Source organism: Mus caroli, chromosome 18 (assembly GCF_900094665.2).
Source record: "Mus caroli chromosome 18, CAROLI_EIJ_v1.1, whole genome shotgun sequence".
Classification (NCBI taxonomy): Eukaryota; Metazoa; Chordata; class Mammalia; order Rodentia; family Muridae; genus Mus; species Mus caroli.
The window spans coordinates 38,897,704-38,916,203 of record NC_034587.1 but is presented as its reverse complement, the minus strand read 5'-3'; positions in this window follow the sequence as shown (position 1 = coordinate 38,916,203).

The window sequence follows — 18,500 nt, the reverse complement described above, 5'->3', positions numbered from 1 at the left end:
AAAAAAAAAAAAAAAAAAAAAAAAAGACCTGATGTTTGCTTTACCCTTAGGTAAAGCAAAGTGTGATTATTAATTTAAGGGACACAGGAAAAAAGGTCAGGGTAAGATGTACTGTGCAGAGTTCATCACAAAAATATATGTTGGTGGTTCCAAAGCTCATCAGCAGATGCACGCTTCTGAATAGTCTCTGAGTTAGGGAGGGTCATGTGGCATCTTAGATGATAACAGCCTCTTGTAGGTCCAGCTCATAGACAGAAGGGTGGAGCAACTCCCACGACCATCCTACCATAGCCTCAAGCTTTGAAGTGTAGTGGTTACAGGATATGGGACACTCAGGTGTGAGCCTCTTTCACCTTTACACTCTTAACTAGCAGCCCAATCTGGCCTCTTGGAGTTCAGAGCTGCAGTACCGGAACAGTCTCTCTGATGCTTTTCAAGTGTGGGGACATGGGCAGTGGTGGCACATGCCTTTAATCCCAGCACTTGGGAGGCAGAGACAGGTGGATTTCTAAGTTCGAGGCCAGCCTGGTCTACAGAGCGAGTTCTGTCACAGAGAAATCCTGTCTCACAAAAAACAAAAACAAAACAAAACAAAACAAACAATCAAGTGAGGGGACAGTTTGACATGTTCACTGTTGCAGGTTGACCTCCAAACCCCAGAACTTTAACAAAACCTTGGAGAAACTGAGGCTAATGGAGGGAGAGCAGGGAAGGGACTTACTAAGGGTACTAAACCCCATGTCAGGGTGACCCAGGTTAGAAATTAAGTAACAGAAGTTAGCTTTCTATAAATCAATTTACAAAAATGTGCAGAAATTTCAAATGTATCACTTCTTGCATACTTTAGCCACTCTTGGACCACCAGAGGAACTTGAAAAATGATTGATGCCTGGATCTCATGCTTGGAGACTCTCACTGATTGGCTTGCATTGCATCCCTTGTGTTAGGGTTGGGGGTAGGGTCCACAGGTGGTCATGAGAGGCCAAATCTTCTAAACTCAGACTCCATTTTAGAGAACCTGACCTTAGTTTGAACTCAGGTAAACTAACAGGCTGGTACTTAGCATTAGTTTCCAAGTTGCCCCCCAACAAAACCTGAGTTTACCTCCAGTCTCTAGGTTAATCCCCAACAAGACCAGAGTTTCCAGGTTACACCCTCAACAAGACCGGTGTCTGCAGGTTATTCCCCCAACAAACCTGCACCCCAGGTTACAAGCCCACCCCTTGCCTAACGACCACCAATGCAGAGGGGAGCAGAAGTTAAGTTTATGATATGACTTCTGGCACCAGCCAATTGTGTTAAAGATCACAATAGCTTTCCAATTAGATGCTTGCACATGTATTCCCTGTTTGCTGCTTACTATAAAGCCTTGCCCGGATAGACATTCAGGGCTTCCCCAGACCAAAACCATCCTGCGTGATGGTGGATGTTGGGGGACCCTGAGCTAGCTCAAATACAATAAAGATCCTCCTGCTGTGAGTTGTATCAGATTGGCTCCCATGTGTGCTTTGGGGGATCACTAATATTTCCCTGGCACAACAGTCACAACCCTGGACAGTGATTCTCACTGACTTTAAAGGAATGATCTCTCATGGGTGGGCACTGTAAGAAGCTCCCTGAGGAAAACGTGTGATGTAGACCTCCCTTTGGTAAGTAAGTAAGAGATTAATTTACTACCTATTGAAAAAAGATGCTTCAATTTCTCCCAATACTAATAGAAGAAAAATGATGTAAAATATATCCGACCATAAACACCCCATTTGGTTATTATCAGAAATTTGATTTCCATTTTCTGCAAATAGGATCCTAGGTATAGGCAAAAAGGTCGAATAAACAAACACCACCAGACTCTTCTTTGCTTATCTCCCGGTGCTGACCTCAGTCACTGCACAGCCAGACCTATGAACTGTGGACAGACATGCTGTGCAAGAAGTGGCAGAGAGAAAATGGCAGCCACCATTAAATTAAACTCCACGGAGCCATTCTCCAGCGTTCTCTGAGAAGGTTACAGCCATTTCGTGCCTGCCATCTGGTAGCTGCTGATGGAATCATTACTTCTTTGTGTGGGCGCCAAGATGAACTTTTAGATCAGAAGATGGGAGAAAATGCTGTCTGCTTGCTTGCATGCCTGTTTTTCGTTTTCCTATTTGGAGTTTCGGTGTCTCCTTGAATTCAGGAGTTCATCAGTTGTCCACACATTGAACTTGTCACGTTGCTGGTTTTTAGTTTCGTTTTGTTTCAGAGGTTTAAGGGAAATTACTTTCTGGATGGACTCCCCCCCCCCCCCCCTGCTGTCATTTGTGTTTGTTTAAGGATGTGGTTATTCTGATCTTTGGAAACTAAAGTTGCCCTTGTCAGTGAGCCAAAGGGGGAAAAAATTCCTGGTCCTTACAGTAGGAGCTTTGAGGGGAGGTAGCTAGAAACTCGGGATATAAAAATTGTGCTCAGGTGTGGGTCATATAGAAGCTATACGAGAAACTGAAACTGTTTGTTTTCAACACATGCTTGCAAATGGGTATTTTTCTAAGATTAAAAGTCCCTATAATGCTAGGGAAAAAATATCTTTGTGAATGAATGACCCCAGAGGACAGTTTATTATAACGGAAATAAGACTCTGGAAAGTGAGGAATGCCCTTCTGAGGCCATAACTGTGGCTGATTAGGTTTGGGTGGCTATGATGGAATGCTATTGACTGTTGTTTTCTTTTGCAAATGGTATTTCGGAGACTTGGGTTCTGGCAGGGAGGTTTAGAATATCACGTAGTACATATTCCCTTTTGGTGTGGTGCCCCTAATCCCCCATATCCTTAGACGCAGCAGAAAAGAGCTCAATGCAGTCTAGGTGCTGCTAACTACAGTTTTTAATTACAGTTTTAAATGAGATGAAACTTTACGGATTAGATTACAAGTGGAGCCAGTGTAGCATAGAGAACAGTGTTTATGTGTGAAGTAAAAAACAAGCACTAGAACCTGTTTTCCTTGGTGTTAATTGTTCTGTCAAATGTTATAAGAATGACTTCCTGGAAGAAATGAATGTTAACAATGCTTTTGGGTCTTAGTGCAGGGATGAGGTTCATGGAGACAAATAGGGGCAGTGGGGAGCAGAGGCAGGCAGACTGTTTTTGTTTTTTCCCCTCTGATTTACCTCTGATACCTCTTCCTGAAGCCTATGGCTTGTGATTATCAGAATAGGGCACCTGTTCCCTTGGAGATCTACAGCCATCTCTGAAATGTGTATGCAGAAGCCCTTTGCGGCATCTGGTTTTCTCAAGTTTTTAATGTTAAAGGGAACTAATAGCTTTGTTGAACATAAAGCTGCAACAAATTATAGATTTTAAAAGAGAACAAAGAAACACAACATCCCTGGGAGATTGAGGAAAGCTTTGTTCGGGGCATTTGAGATGTGTGTGGTGCTTCCTAGCAAGCGTGAGGGGAGGTTGAATGTAATGGGCAAGCCAAAGAGTGGCAGTTGGTTCAGGCCAGTGACTGCTGGAGTCAGTCACAATACACCAGGGCTCTGGTCTGCTGCTAGAGATCTGGTGTCTCTTTCTGGATACACTGGAGAATTGTCAGTTCTCCACTGTCAATCATGAAAATTCCCGGCAATCCCATGTCTTTCATGTGAGCCCGACTTATATCCCATAAAACACATCCTCTTCCTACCAATATCTTCTAAAGGAAAACAAGGTGAATAAACTCAACCAGACCTTGCCATCAGCCCCATCATGGGTTAGTTTGATTACTAAACTGTTAAGCTCTGTTTTTAGAAGAGAGTATGCAAGCATTATACATTATATTGTAAATTTGTTGTGTAGTGTATGCATGTTGGCAGAGACACTCCCCTTTTACTGCATACTGGTGTTTCAAGTGGAGGCAATCAGCTACAACTGTGTCCCGCAACAGTCTCGAACCAGTTGGTCTACGGTGTTCAATTTGGTATACTTAAAATCAACAGGAAGGGATATCTCTTAGCTATTTTTCTGTTGCTGTGACGATAGCCATGATCAAGGCAACTGATAAAAGAATACATTTAATTCGAGGACTCATGGTTGCCAGAGTGTGAGAGTCTGATGGGGAGCATGGCAGCAGGCAAGCAGGCATGGTGGTAGAGCAGTGACTGAGATCTTACATCTGATCCACAATCCCAAGGCAGAGAGAGACAGAGTTAATTGGGAATGGCTTTTGAAACCCCCAAGTCCATCCCTACTGACAAGCATCCTCCAACAAGGTCAGACCTCCTAAGTCTTCCCAACCAGTTCCCTCAACTGGGTACCAGGCATGTAAACACCTGAGCCTCTGGGGGCCATTTTCATTCAAACCACCAGCGTATCAACTAGTCTTGAAGGTGTAAAATATCAAAGAAAAGGCAAATTTAATGAAACAGTATTTTGATTCCTGGTCCTTGTAATTACAGTGGTGGGGTTGGCTCTGCCTTTCTGAAGCTCTTAACTTTTCAGGTAACAGACCACCCTTCTGGTATGTTCTCTTAAGTACACTTTACCTGCTTTCTGAGTGAGAGCTGGATGGAAATTGCTAGCAGGAATGATCTCCCTGTTTATTTGGACACTTCATGCATTTCTGGGGAGAAGGAAAAAAAAAACAGTTGAGTAGTGCCTGAGCTTCTCTGCTGACACAGTGTCTCCTGCTGGGGTTTGAATTCCCATTTTTAAAAATCAAATTGAAAGTTTGTAATAGATTAGGGATCTTTGCATCTGTTTGGATTCCAGTGTCCCCTGAGAAGGTGCTATGGGACAAACTCTGTAGTTAATTGTGCGCATTGTAGTGGGTGAGACTGAAGACTGACTTTGGGACCAATAGCTGAACGAGAATCCTGGAAGGAAGCGCTGGCTGCATGGTTGGAGTGAGTTCTCAGGGACTCATGTTTTTGCAGGGCAGGGTACAGTGGTAGTGCTTGCTTTGTTGGCTCACTGAAAAGATTAAGTGAGTTAAGACACAATTGCAGTGGGAGCAATGAGTGCCTGGATCCCTGTCAACATCCGGCAATTTCTAAAAGCTGCTGTGGGCAGTTGGTGAACATGCTTTAAACAAAAGGTAGATTTCTCCATAGGAGTCATTTAGACTTGGGTATTTCTGTTTGAGAAAATTTTAAATTATCAGTTCCATTTTCTTCATGGTTGGAGGCCTCTTCCAGAGTTTTCCTGTGTATTGAGTGGTGGCCAGTTCCAAGATGGACTGGTCTACGTCATCGGCATTTTCCTGGTGTTTCATGGGGTGCTCCTCTGGTTCTCTGGTTCTTTGAGCCATTAGCCATAGCTCCCTTTCCTCCTGATTTGCATTGCACCAGCTCCGCTTCATTTTTCTATCTTTTAAAATAGATTTCATGTTTGTTTAATATATAATGCTCACGGATTGCAGTTGTTTCACCCCTGAAGAGCTCTTCCTCTTCCTCCTCTTCTGCTTTTGTTTCTTCTTCCTGTGTGTCTGTTGCAAGTGTTCATAGATTCATCCCTGGGCATGTAGAGGTTGCAGGGCAATGTCTAATATTTTCCTGTCTTTCTCTATCACTGTTTGTTAAATTCTTCTCTCATACATTACATCTGGCTGCAGTTTTCTCTTCCTCCTCTCCCCATAGTCCCTCTCCCCACCACCTCCCTTCCACTATCATTCTTTACCCTTTTTTCTTTACCCCCACTTTTTTTTTTTTGACAGAATTTCTCACTAAACCTGGAGTTTTCCATTTCAACAGGAGTGCTCCAGAGAGACTACCTCCTCTGTCCCTCAGTGTATTCATGGACACGTGCTGCCCTGTCTGCCGTGTATGCTAGGAATCTGAACTCCAGTCTGCCTCATTCAAGCACTTCCCCCACTGAGCCACTTCACCAGCTCTGCCAGAGACTTTTTCTAATTCAAAGTCTTCTCTTCCTCTGTGTCAGCTCCACCTTACCAGTTGCTTCTTCTGGAACACTCTCTGAGACTCTGTAAGGGACTGGCTCCCTGTGGCAACTTTGTTTAGTCTCTGAACTTGACTGTAAGTTCCTTGAGTGTCAAAGTCCTCCCAAGAGGCACTCTCAGTCCTCCCCACCCTCCCCCAGTTCCTTTTTTCTCTCCTTCTCTTTTCTTTTTTTTTTTTTTTTTTCATTTTTGTTTTCCCTAACACATCCAAGTCATTTCTAAGACAGGCCACATTCTTCTTCATTCTGCCAACTGTACATTTTATCATAAAAAAGCAAAATTGAAAAGGCAACTGTCTTTTAAATGGGTATGCAGAGCTGGGGGGGTCTTTATTTTGCATCTGAATTCAAGTTTGTTCATCACATCTACAACTACCGATCCTCTCAGTGTGTACCTAGTTTGACCGGAGCCTTGAGAGACAAGGATGGTTTTTGGAATTTAGAGAGTTTTTCCATAGATTTCATGATCACTCCTGCATCATTTATGAGTCCCCTCTGTTCACAGTTGTGCACCTGCTCCCCGCCCCCATTTCCTTATAGTGTTTGTCAGTAGACACCTTACCCAGGTCCACAGAAGATGGAGAACTAAAACAACCCACAGCTCACTTAGTATATCACCACCTCATCCATTCAAACGGAAATATCTTCTTAAAATGATGGATCTGGGTCATCTTCCCTCATTTTATAAATCTTAAGCAATTTATTGGGTTGTTGTTTTTCTATTTTTTTTTTGTAAATATGTGAGGCTAGTGGTCACTGCATTTAGTATTGAGCTGTGTGTTCTTAGGTAAGTCATGTTTTCTCAATGAATACTGGATTTTTTTTTCATCTTGAGATAAAGCAAGTTGACCCCTTTAAAGAGCAAAGATGATATTCTTACATAATATTTTTATGGATTATTTGGGAGTTTCACATAGTGTACCTGATCACCCTTACTTTCTACCCCTTCCATTTTTGTGTCCCAATTGTTATGGTCTCCCCCTCAAAAGAAAGATTTAAAAAAAAACAATTCAGTCCAATTTGTGTTGTCCATACAGTCACTGAACTGTGGTCAAACTTCCAGTGCCTAGCATCTTAAAGAAGAGTGAGTCAGGGCCCCCTTTGTGCCTGCCAGTAGCCATCAATTGTGGAGAGCTACTTTTCAGCATCTTTATCACAAATTTTATAAAGTTCTCTTCAACCACTTTCTGTCTAGGTTGTTACTTTTGGGGAGTCGGGGGCTGGGGTTACAGAAGCATTCCGTGTCTTTCTTTCTCAATTGTGAGTCCGCAGCCATCATCCCTACCACTGCAGAAGAACCTTCCTTATCCTTTCTTTATAGTCATTAGGAGCACAGGTTATGGGCTTCCACATGGTACCTGGTGACAGCATGGACCACAGACATACACATGGCCTCTGACATCAGCCCATGCCATGAACTTCAGCATGGTCTCTGGTGGCCGTAACCTGGCCTACTGATAGAGCTGATGACTAAGGCTATGGACATCAATACTTTGGTGGTAACATAGGCCATATGAGCTATGGACACCGAGGCAGGACTACAGAACCCAGAGGGTGGCCTTTGGGGCAGTATGGGCCACAGATACCAACATGGCCTGAGGTGGCAGTATAGGTCACGCACTTTAAAGAGCAAATACAGATTTTTATTAAAAAAAAGTATGAGTAGTCTTCACCCCTCATCAAGGAAACTTCTTTTTGCAACAGACGGAAACCACTTCAGAAACTCACAACCAATCAACACACAGTGTTGTGGAGCCTAGTCCCACATCTACAAACTAGTCCCCCACCTATGGCTCAGGCAACATTGTGTATGAGAGGGCAGAAAGATTGAAACAGTCTAAGAATCAGAAACTTTGCTGTAAGATTGTATCTCCTAGCATTATCAGAAACTACACCCATAAAGTCTCACCTTCATGATCCCCAGAACTGAGGAAGGAAGACACAAATGAACCAACTTGACAAACCACCCAAGGGAAAGCTCACAATGCCTCAGCCCTATGCAAAGACTTGCAGGCAACTACTAAAGCTGGGACATGAGAAATGGCCCTCCCTAGGGAAGAGTACACCAATGGTTGTTAAATGCCAAATGGTCAGCCCTGAAAAACACATACAAATACCATTATATGGACTTGATGGGTTATATTTGGGAATATACATGTATATACGTATATGCATACATATATGCATATAATAACAGCTGAGAGGCCATGACATTGAAGGAGACTGCAGATGCTAAATGGGAGGGGCTAAATGAGAGAGTTTGGATGGAGGAAAGGGAAGAAGGAATTGTCATTGAAATGCAATCTCAAAAGTGAACAAACAACAAAAAGTAAAACGCTTGTGATTTTCTTGACATTTTTACCCTGATAATTAATGTATATTTATTATTCCTGTCACTGTCCAGCGGGAGTCAAACACTGTTTCCTGCGAAAGCACCCTGATGAGTGAGTGAAACCATTCCAGCGGGAGGGAGCCAAGTGCAGCGTTAGACTGCAAGTGCAGAGGAACTTTGCCTGGACTTCAGTTTGTCATTTTGCTTTCTTTCAAAATGATGCTTGGTTTGCATTTTTTCCCCAAACATTAGAGGCAGTGAAGAGAGGTCCTGGGCGATGAGCCTGCAAAGCCAGCAAGACTTTCAACGAAGCCTAGCATTCTCGGAGGAGCTCAAAGCATTGCCTTGGAGGAGCCTAAGTTATTCTCACGGCGCCACAGGGCATGCCAGGAACTGTTCTGCTTGCTTCACTCCTGGCACTAATTCCTCTTCTCTGAGCAGGACCTTGGAGTTTATTAAACATTTTGTATCTAGCATTTCCTTTAGTTCCTGAAAGCAACCTCATGAAGATGGAAGCAGAGGCTTTAAAGACAAGGAGCCCAAGATTCACAGTGGAGATGTATCTTATTCACGAATGTGGTTATTAAAGTGGCTGAGGCCATGCTTCTGTGAGACATCTAAAGCAAGTGTGTAGTAAGTTCCTGTGATAGAAAAGACGAATGCCTATATGGCCCCTGACTTATGTCTCCCACCACAAACTTATCTTTTAGCATTATAATGGTCTTTTCTTTATCAATTTTCAAATTAAAATATAATCACATTATTTACACACACACACACATATATATGTGTACACACACACACACACACACACATACAAATACAACCCACCCAGTCACCTACCCAGTCTGTATAATGTTAATTGTATGTATATGATTTCATAGCTGACCACTTGGTATTAGATAACAAGTTAGGGGACTCTTCTGATGGGGGGGGTGTCTTTTTCCAGCTCATCATTTCTTAGCTGCCTGTGGTTCTTTGTCTATGGCTGGGACCCCTGGAGATTTCCTTCTTCCATATTAGCATGACAATCAGCACTGGACTTTCACATTGTGACAAGCTATGTTCTCTAACTATGCCATGGCATTACAGTACAGTTTTATTTTTCTTCTCTTTCTCAGAGGTGAAAATTTTCCATCTGGGCGTCTGCAATGTGTTACTGAGTAAGGGTAGAAGTATAGCTATGGGAAAAATACTTTCATTAAAGTCTCGTTAACTACCCATTGAGGCTACTCTAATTCTTGCTGTGATTTTGACTGTTACAGGGATAAAGCTATGGCAGGCTAGATTAAGTAAGATTTTATTGGAAAAATGAAATAGGATTAACATCTGAGAAATGAAAAAACTTTCAAATTAGAGGGATCACAGTTCAAGTGCTGGCTGGTTCCTGCCATGGATTACGGATGTGACTGGACAGCCTAATTAACTCTCCCAATTCAAGTTTTCTTATTCATAAAATCAAGTTGCTAATGGCTTCTCCAGTGATCACTCCTCAGTTTCCTACAAAATTAATATACCGATTAATACGGCATTCTTAACAGTCACTGTTTGTACGTCCCACTCCCCCAATCTGCAGATATTGGGTCTACAATACGGGGTTTTGTATTTCTCAGGAGTTATTTCTCAGGACGATCATGCTTCCTGTATCAGTATTTGTTTAGTTTAATGACTGTGATACAAACTGCTTTGCTGGTTTACTGTTGCTGCTTTAACAGACTGTCTCAACTTCTGTGCTTCAAAATCATATAGTTTATTACCTTCGTAGAGGACTGAGAAGCAGGCTTCACTGAACTTAAGTGGGTCCTTTAGCTGAAACTGTAAGGAAGAACCTATTCTTTGGTCTTTCCCACTGCTAAGGGTGGCCACCACATTCTGTTGCTTGTGGCTCAGCCCTGCCTTCATTTTCAGAAGAGGCCGGACATTATTCTGCCTGCTGCAGCATTGGGAAGGAGGATGAGGGGAAAGAAGAGGAGGAGGTGCAGGGAGGAAGGGAAGATAGGGGGTGGGACACACCACAGAGAATGAGTGATCATTTTTATGAGTTTCAGGCTTTAAAAAAAAAACACCTTAGGACTGTTACATGAAATTAAGAAAAATTGTTTTTGAATTCGATGTGGGCGAGATAATGGAAAACATTTGGGGCAGCTGTGAAACTCCCCAATGTATCTGCTCTCTGCTTGAGAAGTGTCTTAATGCTCTTGATTCATTTAGAAAAACAATCTGCAAATAGGAAGGTACAACATGCTTTTGATTTATGGGAGAAAGATGCTGTAGAGGAAAATAAACACTGTTTAAAACAATGTTTCCGAGTTAAGATAAAACTGTGGCAGGCCATTGCTACACCCGAGAGCTTGCTCGCCACACAACTCATCACTAAGGTCCACGGGGTCTAGAGCTGGGTTAGACTGTTGATGTTTCCCCCACCCTCACCCCCTGCAGCCTCTGCCACAATGAAAGCTGGCCAGCAGGAAGGAAGCTTCGGAGTCAGTACCAACTTGATACTTTCATGTCCTCTGACCAAAATGTGTAGTGTCTTCAGTGATGGGGCCTTACCATAGAGTTCTGGTGGGCAAGGGAGCACAGTGATGACACAATGTATTGCTCTGAAGAAGTTTCTGTCCACCCGGGCCAACAGCCTGAGGAGAGATTTCCCACACACCTAGAACTGGATTTTTCATTTACAGTTTATGGCTTTTCAAAGTAACATGATCCCTTATACTCATTTACATGAAAACAATATTTATTTGGCAAATTTATAAAATAGTAGGTTTCCATGAGGCTTTCTCAAACAGCCTTAGTGTTAGTTTTTCCTCTCCCCAAGCCCTTACCTGCCCCACTCACCTGTTCTTCTCACTTGAGTATGAGGGCAACAAAGTCAGATTTGATTAGAGAGAGAGAGAGAGAGAGAGAGAGAGAGAGAGAGAGAGAGAGAGAGAACAAGACATGAATTTGGTGAGGTGGAAGGTAGATCTTGGAGGAATGTGATAAATAGAATCAAAATGTATTGTATGAAATTATCAAGGAATTAATAAAATATTATGGAAAAATCATTGGCAGATATGGTGTTGCTCACATAAAGCCTCAGTGCTTGGGCAACTGAGTCAGGAGGATTGTGAGTTTGAGACCAGCCCTAGGCCATACATTAAGATCTTTTTACACACGCATACACACTCATATGCATACATACATACATGCACACATGTCTATAAAAATTTCATTTTCTAGGTTAACTAGTCAACTACCAGTCCTAATTATGTCAAGTTTCCTAGTATTCACCCAATTTTTACTTCTCTCTAAACCTATTAGAGAGTAGATTTTGGTCAGTGATTTTCCCAATTTTGGTGGAAGTCTTGGATATTTTTTTGTTAATGCTAAGAACAACCTTGGAAAACTAGTGGAATCTTTTTAATACCTTGTGTGTGAAAAACTGAGTTATTTTCTTCAGTCCTTGGCTCACTATCATTTTTAATTCAAGCAAAGCTTTCCTTTCCTTTCCTTTCCTTTCCTTTCCTTTCCTTTCCTTTCCTTTCCTTTCCTTTCCTTTCCTTTCCTTTCCTTTCCTTTCCTTTCCTTTCCTNCCTTTCCTTTCCTTTCCTTTCCTTTCCTTTCCTTTCCTTTCCTTTCCTTTCCTTTCCTTTCCTTTCCTTTCCTTTCCTTTCCTTTCCTTTCCTATCCGTTCCTTTCCATTTTCACCCTATACTCTCTTCCCATAGGCGCTGTCTTAGTTTGGATTTCATTGCTGTGAAGAGGCACCATGACCAAGGCAACTCTTATAAAGGGAAACATTTAGTTGTGGCTGGCTCACAGTTTCAGAGATTCAGCCCATTGTTGTCATGATGGGAAGCATCACAGCATTCAGGAAGGTAGACATGGTGCTGGAGGAACCAAAAGTTCTACATTTTGATCCAAAGGCAGCCAGAAGGAGACTTTCTTTCTACACTGGGCAGAGCCTGAGCATAAGAGCCTCAAAGCCCATCCCACAGTGACACACTTCCTTGTACAAGGCTACATCTCCTCCAATAAGGCTACACCTTCTAATAGTGCCACTTCCCACCTGCCAAGCATTTTCAAACCACCACTGACACCCACCGAGATTCATTTAATACTTATTCTTGAGTATCTGTGTATTATCTCATCTATAATTTTAGATGATTTTATGCATCCTTTGAGGATGACCCGAGACACCAGAGGTCCAGAAACTTTGCCCTAAATCTGTACTGTTCAATTCAGTGAACAGTAGCTTCATGGTACTATTTAAATTTAAATTAAATTATTTCAGATTATATTAAATTGAAACGTTCCCAGCGACATTAGCTTCAGTTCAAGTGCTTAATGGCCATACATATCTAGTGGTCGCTGCTGTACTAGACAATGCAGAGAGATGATGTGTCCACCCATGTGGAAAGCATTGTTGGACAAAACAGCCCCAAATTACCCACAAGAATTCTTAGGTCTCACATATGCCGCTACTGCTGACAGCAGTGAAGTAGCAATCTTGGCTCCCTCACAGGTAAGGAACTTGATTCTGTGTTCCTTACACAAGCTCTGTCATCCTTAGGATGGTTACTGGCATCAGTGAAGGTCATACTGTACCCTAGCATCTCTAACAAGCCCAGTTTGGGCACTCAGTCTTCATCAGCCAATTTAAAGAACCAAATTAACAGGAAAAAAAAAAAGCAAAGAAAGGAGGTCTATTCAATGTGGCCAGATTAGGATAAGGGACAAGAGTTCCAATGACACCCCCAGCACTGTCCACTCTCAAGTCTATCTTCTAGGCTCTAGGGTGAAGTTTAGTTTTGAATAGAAGCAAGAGCTATGCGTGATTAGGCATTGGCCCGTCATTTTCTCTGTCTCATTCTTTTGTAAGGATGTCTGACAAGTTTCAAATTTCTTTCCTCCAGAAAGTGTTCCCCTCTCACAGATCCAGGTTTTAGGTGTCTTCCTTCCACCAGAATGAGATTCCTGGGGGGAAATTCTAATGTTTGGGGGTTCGTTGTTTCAATAGTATGCTAGTGAAAGAGAGGTACAGATCTAAGTTTTAGTATATCCTCATTCCTGCCAGGCAAGCTGTTTACAGTAAGGGTCATTCAAATCCAAGACTCCCCAAATTTAGACATGCCTCTTGTCATGAATCGTCATGCAACCCACAGTGGCCAATACCACCTGAGATTTGCATGTTGAGGGTACACTTGTCGTGAGCATCAATCATTAAAGTTTGCCTACTCTCAAGGGTGGTGGTGGCCCATGCCTTTAATCCCAGCACTCAGGAGGCAGAGGCAGGTAGAGATCTGTGAGTTTGAGGCCAGCATGATCTGCAGATTGATTTCTAGGAGAGCCAAGGCCACACAGAAAAACCCTGTCTCAAAAAGTCAACAAACAAACAAAGAAACAAACAACAATCTTATCTGTTTTTTACCTTTTGGGTATGTGGTAGAATTGCATACAGTTCTCTTCCATTCTTTGAAATTGTGCTGACTATAAGAATTACTTTGGCCAATGAAATGTTACTAGAAGATAAATGATTATCTTCTAGATAGAAGTCTTTAGAGCCAGTGTACAATGTATTCATGCAGATTAGTCTTTTAAGCGTAGGGGAAAGCCCTGAACCTTCTTTAGGTGAATGTTAGGTGCTTGAAGTGAAAAGCTGTTTCTGTGAAAAAAAAAATTATGCTGCTCTCCAAGCTGGGTCGTATTCTCAAGACTGGTCAGGACAGTTGATGCTTAATCTACTCAATGGTTTTTAGCCATAATGCTGTGCATTCTTCCCCATAGGCTCCTTACTGGACCCCGATTCCCTGGCTCTAGTCCAAAACGTAACGTTCCACTAGAAATACATGCAAGTATACATCTGTAAGTCAGTCTGCCTGTCTCAGTCTGTTAGTTTGTTAGTCTGTCTCTATCTATCTATCTATCTATCTATCTATCTATCTATCTATCTATCATCTATCTATCTATCATCTATGTCTCTTTTGTTTCCTTCCTTTCTCTGTGTCCCCTGTGGTAATCTTTTCTACCTTTAATCTCTTGTTTTGTAGATCATTGGTAAGTTTGGGTGTATCCAGTATTTTTCATGAGTATATCTCTATATCTATATATCTCTCAATGTATTAGTGATATGAGGGAACATACACACACACACACACACACACACACACACACACAATCACAAAGGACATGTGTTCTCAGACATCAAATCAGGGACCCCAAGCTTATCAAATCACTTTTTATCATTGCTATCGAAGTTACTGTTCTCTTGCTGTATAGAGACCTCATGACAAGGCAAATTAAAAAAAAACATTTATTTGGGGGTTTACTTACAGTTTCAGGCCTATACCATGAACATCAAGGCAGGGGACAGAGTGACAGGCAGGCATGACACTGGAGCAGTAGCTGAGAGCTCATATCTTATCCACAAGCTGCAGGCTGAGAGGGGGGAGGAAGGCGAGGGAGAGGGGGAAAGAAACAGGGAGGGGGAGATGGACAAGGAGTCTGGACCTGGCATGGACTTTTGAAACCTCAAAAGCCCACCCTGAATGGCATATCTTCTCCAACAATGTCACACCCCTAATCATTCTTAAACAGTTCCACTAACTGGCACTCTCATTCACACCACCAATTCTTTTGAAATTAACTACATTTGCATATTTTGGAAATATAAATATATTGCATGCTGTTGCTTCATCTTCCATCAATATTGGCTGCAGACAGTTTATTAACTTATAGAGATCTCCCTTTTCCTCCCCGCTTTATTCCAAATGCCCAGCCCTTATCTTCACATATATCACAATTTACCCCACCAACCTCCTGGGTATAGACCCTTAGGTTGTTTCCAATCTTTTGGATGTATAAATAGTGATGCAGTGAGTAACCGGACCCAAATGTATGTCCTTATTTTCAAAGGTGTACCTTCAGGGTACATTTCTAGAAAGGACATTTCTGTGTTAAGAGGAAAATCCATAAGTAATTTTGTCAGAGATTGCCAAATTCCCTCAACATAAGGGCTGTGATGTTTATGGTCCCATCAGCAACATGTGATAAGACTGCCTCCCAGCCTTGCCAACAGAATATGTTGCTAAGATTTTCCTCTCTCTCTCTCTCTCTTTGCAGTTTGATAGAAAATAAATGTCAGGCTAATTTTACTTGAATTCCTCTTATTACAGGTAGAGTGAGATGGTTTCCTATGACTTCCAGTTACTGCATACTCCTGTTATCCATTACGTGTGTCTTCAGCTCATTGCTCTGCTATGAATTTGTCCATTTTTATTTCACTCTTTGAGACAAGGTTTTGCTTTGTAGGCCAAACGAGTTTCAAGCTAGCAATCCTCCTACATCAGCCACCGGGGTGCTGGGTGTTAGGTGTGTGCCACAATACTCAGTCTTCCCCTTTGTTTGAAAGTTATCAACTATCTTAAGGCCACTCCATTTTTATTTATGATATAGAGTACACTTGTTTCACACCCTTTGCTACTTGTCATACTTGGTTTGCAGTGTTTTAATGAACTGTATGCATTTTCATAAGGTTAAATTTATCTTTTTTCCCCTTTGAAACCAGATTTTCAGTCTTACTTAGAAATCTTTTAAATCAATAACAAGCTACAGATAAATTTTGTATTTCATGCTTTTCATTTTTACATTTAGATTGAGCTTATTTCTGTGTATAGTGGGAGTAATGGACTTAGTTGTGTTTTCTTCTACACTAAAAAGACAAGAAGGTAGAAGGGGGAGCTGCTGAGAGTGGGAGCAAAAGGAAGGAAGGAGAGGAAAAATGCCCAAAATTCACTATGTAGAGGCAAGAAACTGTCAACGGATACAAAAGTAAAATAGATTTAGAGATATTCGGCAAAGGAAAGATGGTATTTGTCTATGTTACAATGTCCTCCTTTGCTGAATGCTAAGTTTCTTTTGTGCTTGGGTCTCTGTCCAGGCATCTCGGTTTGTCTGCCTATTCATGAATGGTTGGTTCCACACTGCCTTCATCATGGAGGCATTGCTGACTGTTGTTTGAATCTATATATGAAAGGCTAGTCCCTTCATATAGCTTGTTTTGGGACCATTTCCCTAGCTACTGATCCATGTTTGTTTCCGATACAGACTTTGATTGCAGCACATTTGGCTTCACAGAGAAGTTTATTGATATTTTTATTGCTGTCTGAAATGTGTGAATTAGTGCAGGGACAAGCAATCTTTTAACTTTGTTACTTTATTCTTGTCTAAGGATAAGGGCTAACTCTCCATTGGTCCCAAGTTATTTTTGTGTCATTCAGCAGTGTTTAATGTGTTGCTGAAATAGGATGTCACAAGGGGACAGAAGGCAGATAAATAGTGGGCTCTTAAGCATTACCCATTTTTAAAAAGCATGTTTCTTCTCACAGATTTGTCATAAACCAATAGATTGGTTTCACAAGGCTATAATAGTTACATCTTAGAAGCCCCTGATGGCTTAGCCAAGCTCAGACTACTAGGGTTTAAGATGTACAAAGATACACAATGGCAAGACAAATTTGTTACCAATTAGAACCCTAATACTCTCTAGCTGCACCATCCCCTATCCAACCTAAAAGTCATCCATTTTAGAGGGCACATAGAAATAATACATAGTTAGCCTCTAGCTTCACTGCAGGTGCATCTGTACTAGAGTCTCTTTCTCAATGGGTGACTCAGTATCTAGAGACACTGTGTTCAGGACTCTAATGACACGCATTTGGCATCTCCATTCTCCTGTCTCCTGCTCTGTCTCTACCTCAAGCTTTACATAAGACTCTACACAGCTCTTCTAGGAGATTTGCTGATTGAGAAAGACGTTGTTTAAGACAGACACATCCCCTGGAGTGAATAAATGTTTCTTCCACTCTGTCTTTGGCTTGTTCATCAACTCAAGCACATTTGTCCTTTAGCATTATCATAAAACCCAGATCAAACAAGACTGACAGCCTTAGCATTTTTCTGAATCCAGTCACTGCCTTTTAGCCAAGGACAAGGCCAGCATGTTTACACACAAGAAAGAAAAGCTCTTTTGACCATATGTACAACTAGCAGACAATTACTAATATTTAGCATGTCTCCCCAAATCAAACAAAAATCCAATGTAGTCTCCTGAATGCTTGTTCAGTGACAGCACCCCCTTCAGCCCTCCAGCTAAACCCCTCCCAGCTACTGTTAAAATTTGCTTGTCTTGTTCATAAAATGTGGCTTGGTCTCATTTTACAGTCTCCATGACACAAGATTTCATTGTCTGGTATCATATCTCTTTAACAAATTATGCCAGAACCTACGGGCTTAAAATAGCAATAACCATTATTCCTCTTTTCCTTTTTCTGTGACAAGGGGGTTGAACCCAGGGCCTTACATATGCCAGGCAAACACTTCCCTGCTAAGTCATAACTCCAGTCAATCTACATTTATCATTTTCCAAAGTTCCTGTAAGTAAAGCACCGAGGAGTTCACAGTTCTGACTTTGGAAGTAATAGCAGCCGGGATGGTGATTGGGGCTTCATACATGTGGGACTGCATTGATGCTTTCAATATGGGCCAGTAGCACAGTTGGCTGGCCCACAGTCAGAGGCCAGAGTTTCCCACCATGTGTCCTCTCCAGAACTGCTTCAATATCTTTGCAGCAATGGTAAGTGAATTCCATGGAGCACAGAGAACCAAGAAAGAACAGGATAAAAGCACTGCCTAACATCAGATGCCACTTTACAACACTTATACAGTATTTGTTGTGGGAACAGGTCAAGGCTGATCAAGGATTAGCCAATGTGGAGGCATCTATGAAGAGTGAGTACATGAAAACGAGAATCATTGAGGTCAACTTGGAGGTACTAATCTAGCACATACATAGAGTGCTTTTATGTTAAATACGATCATGTATTCAAAATCACTGCTGTGCATATGTATGCTTGTATATATTTTCCTATATGCATCTATCAAGTTTTCTTTTTCTTTATGCAATTATTTTTAATCATATGTATGTGAGCATGCTTGTATGTGAGTATTTGCACATGAGTATAGGTGTTCAGACCAGAGGCACTGAAACTCTTGGAGTTGGAGTTATAGGTCATTGTGACCCACCCAATATGGGTGCTCAGAACCAAATTCAATTCCTCTGCAGCAAGAACAGCAAGTTCTCTTAGCCATGTCTTCTTCTTCTTCTTCTTCTTCTTCTTCTTCTTCTTCTTCTTCTTCTTCTTCTTCTTCTTCTTCTTCTTCTTCTTCTTCTTCTTCTTCTTCTTCTTCTTCTTCTTCTTCTTCTTCTTCTTC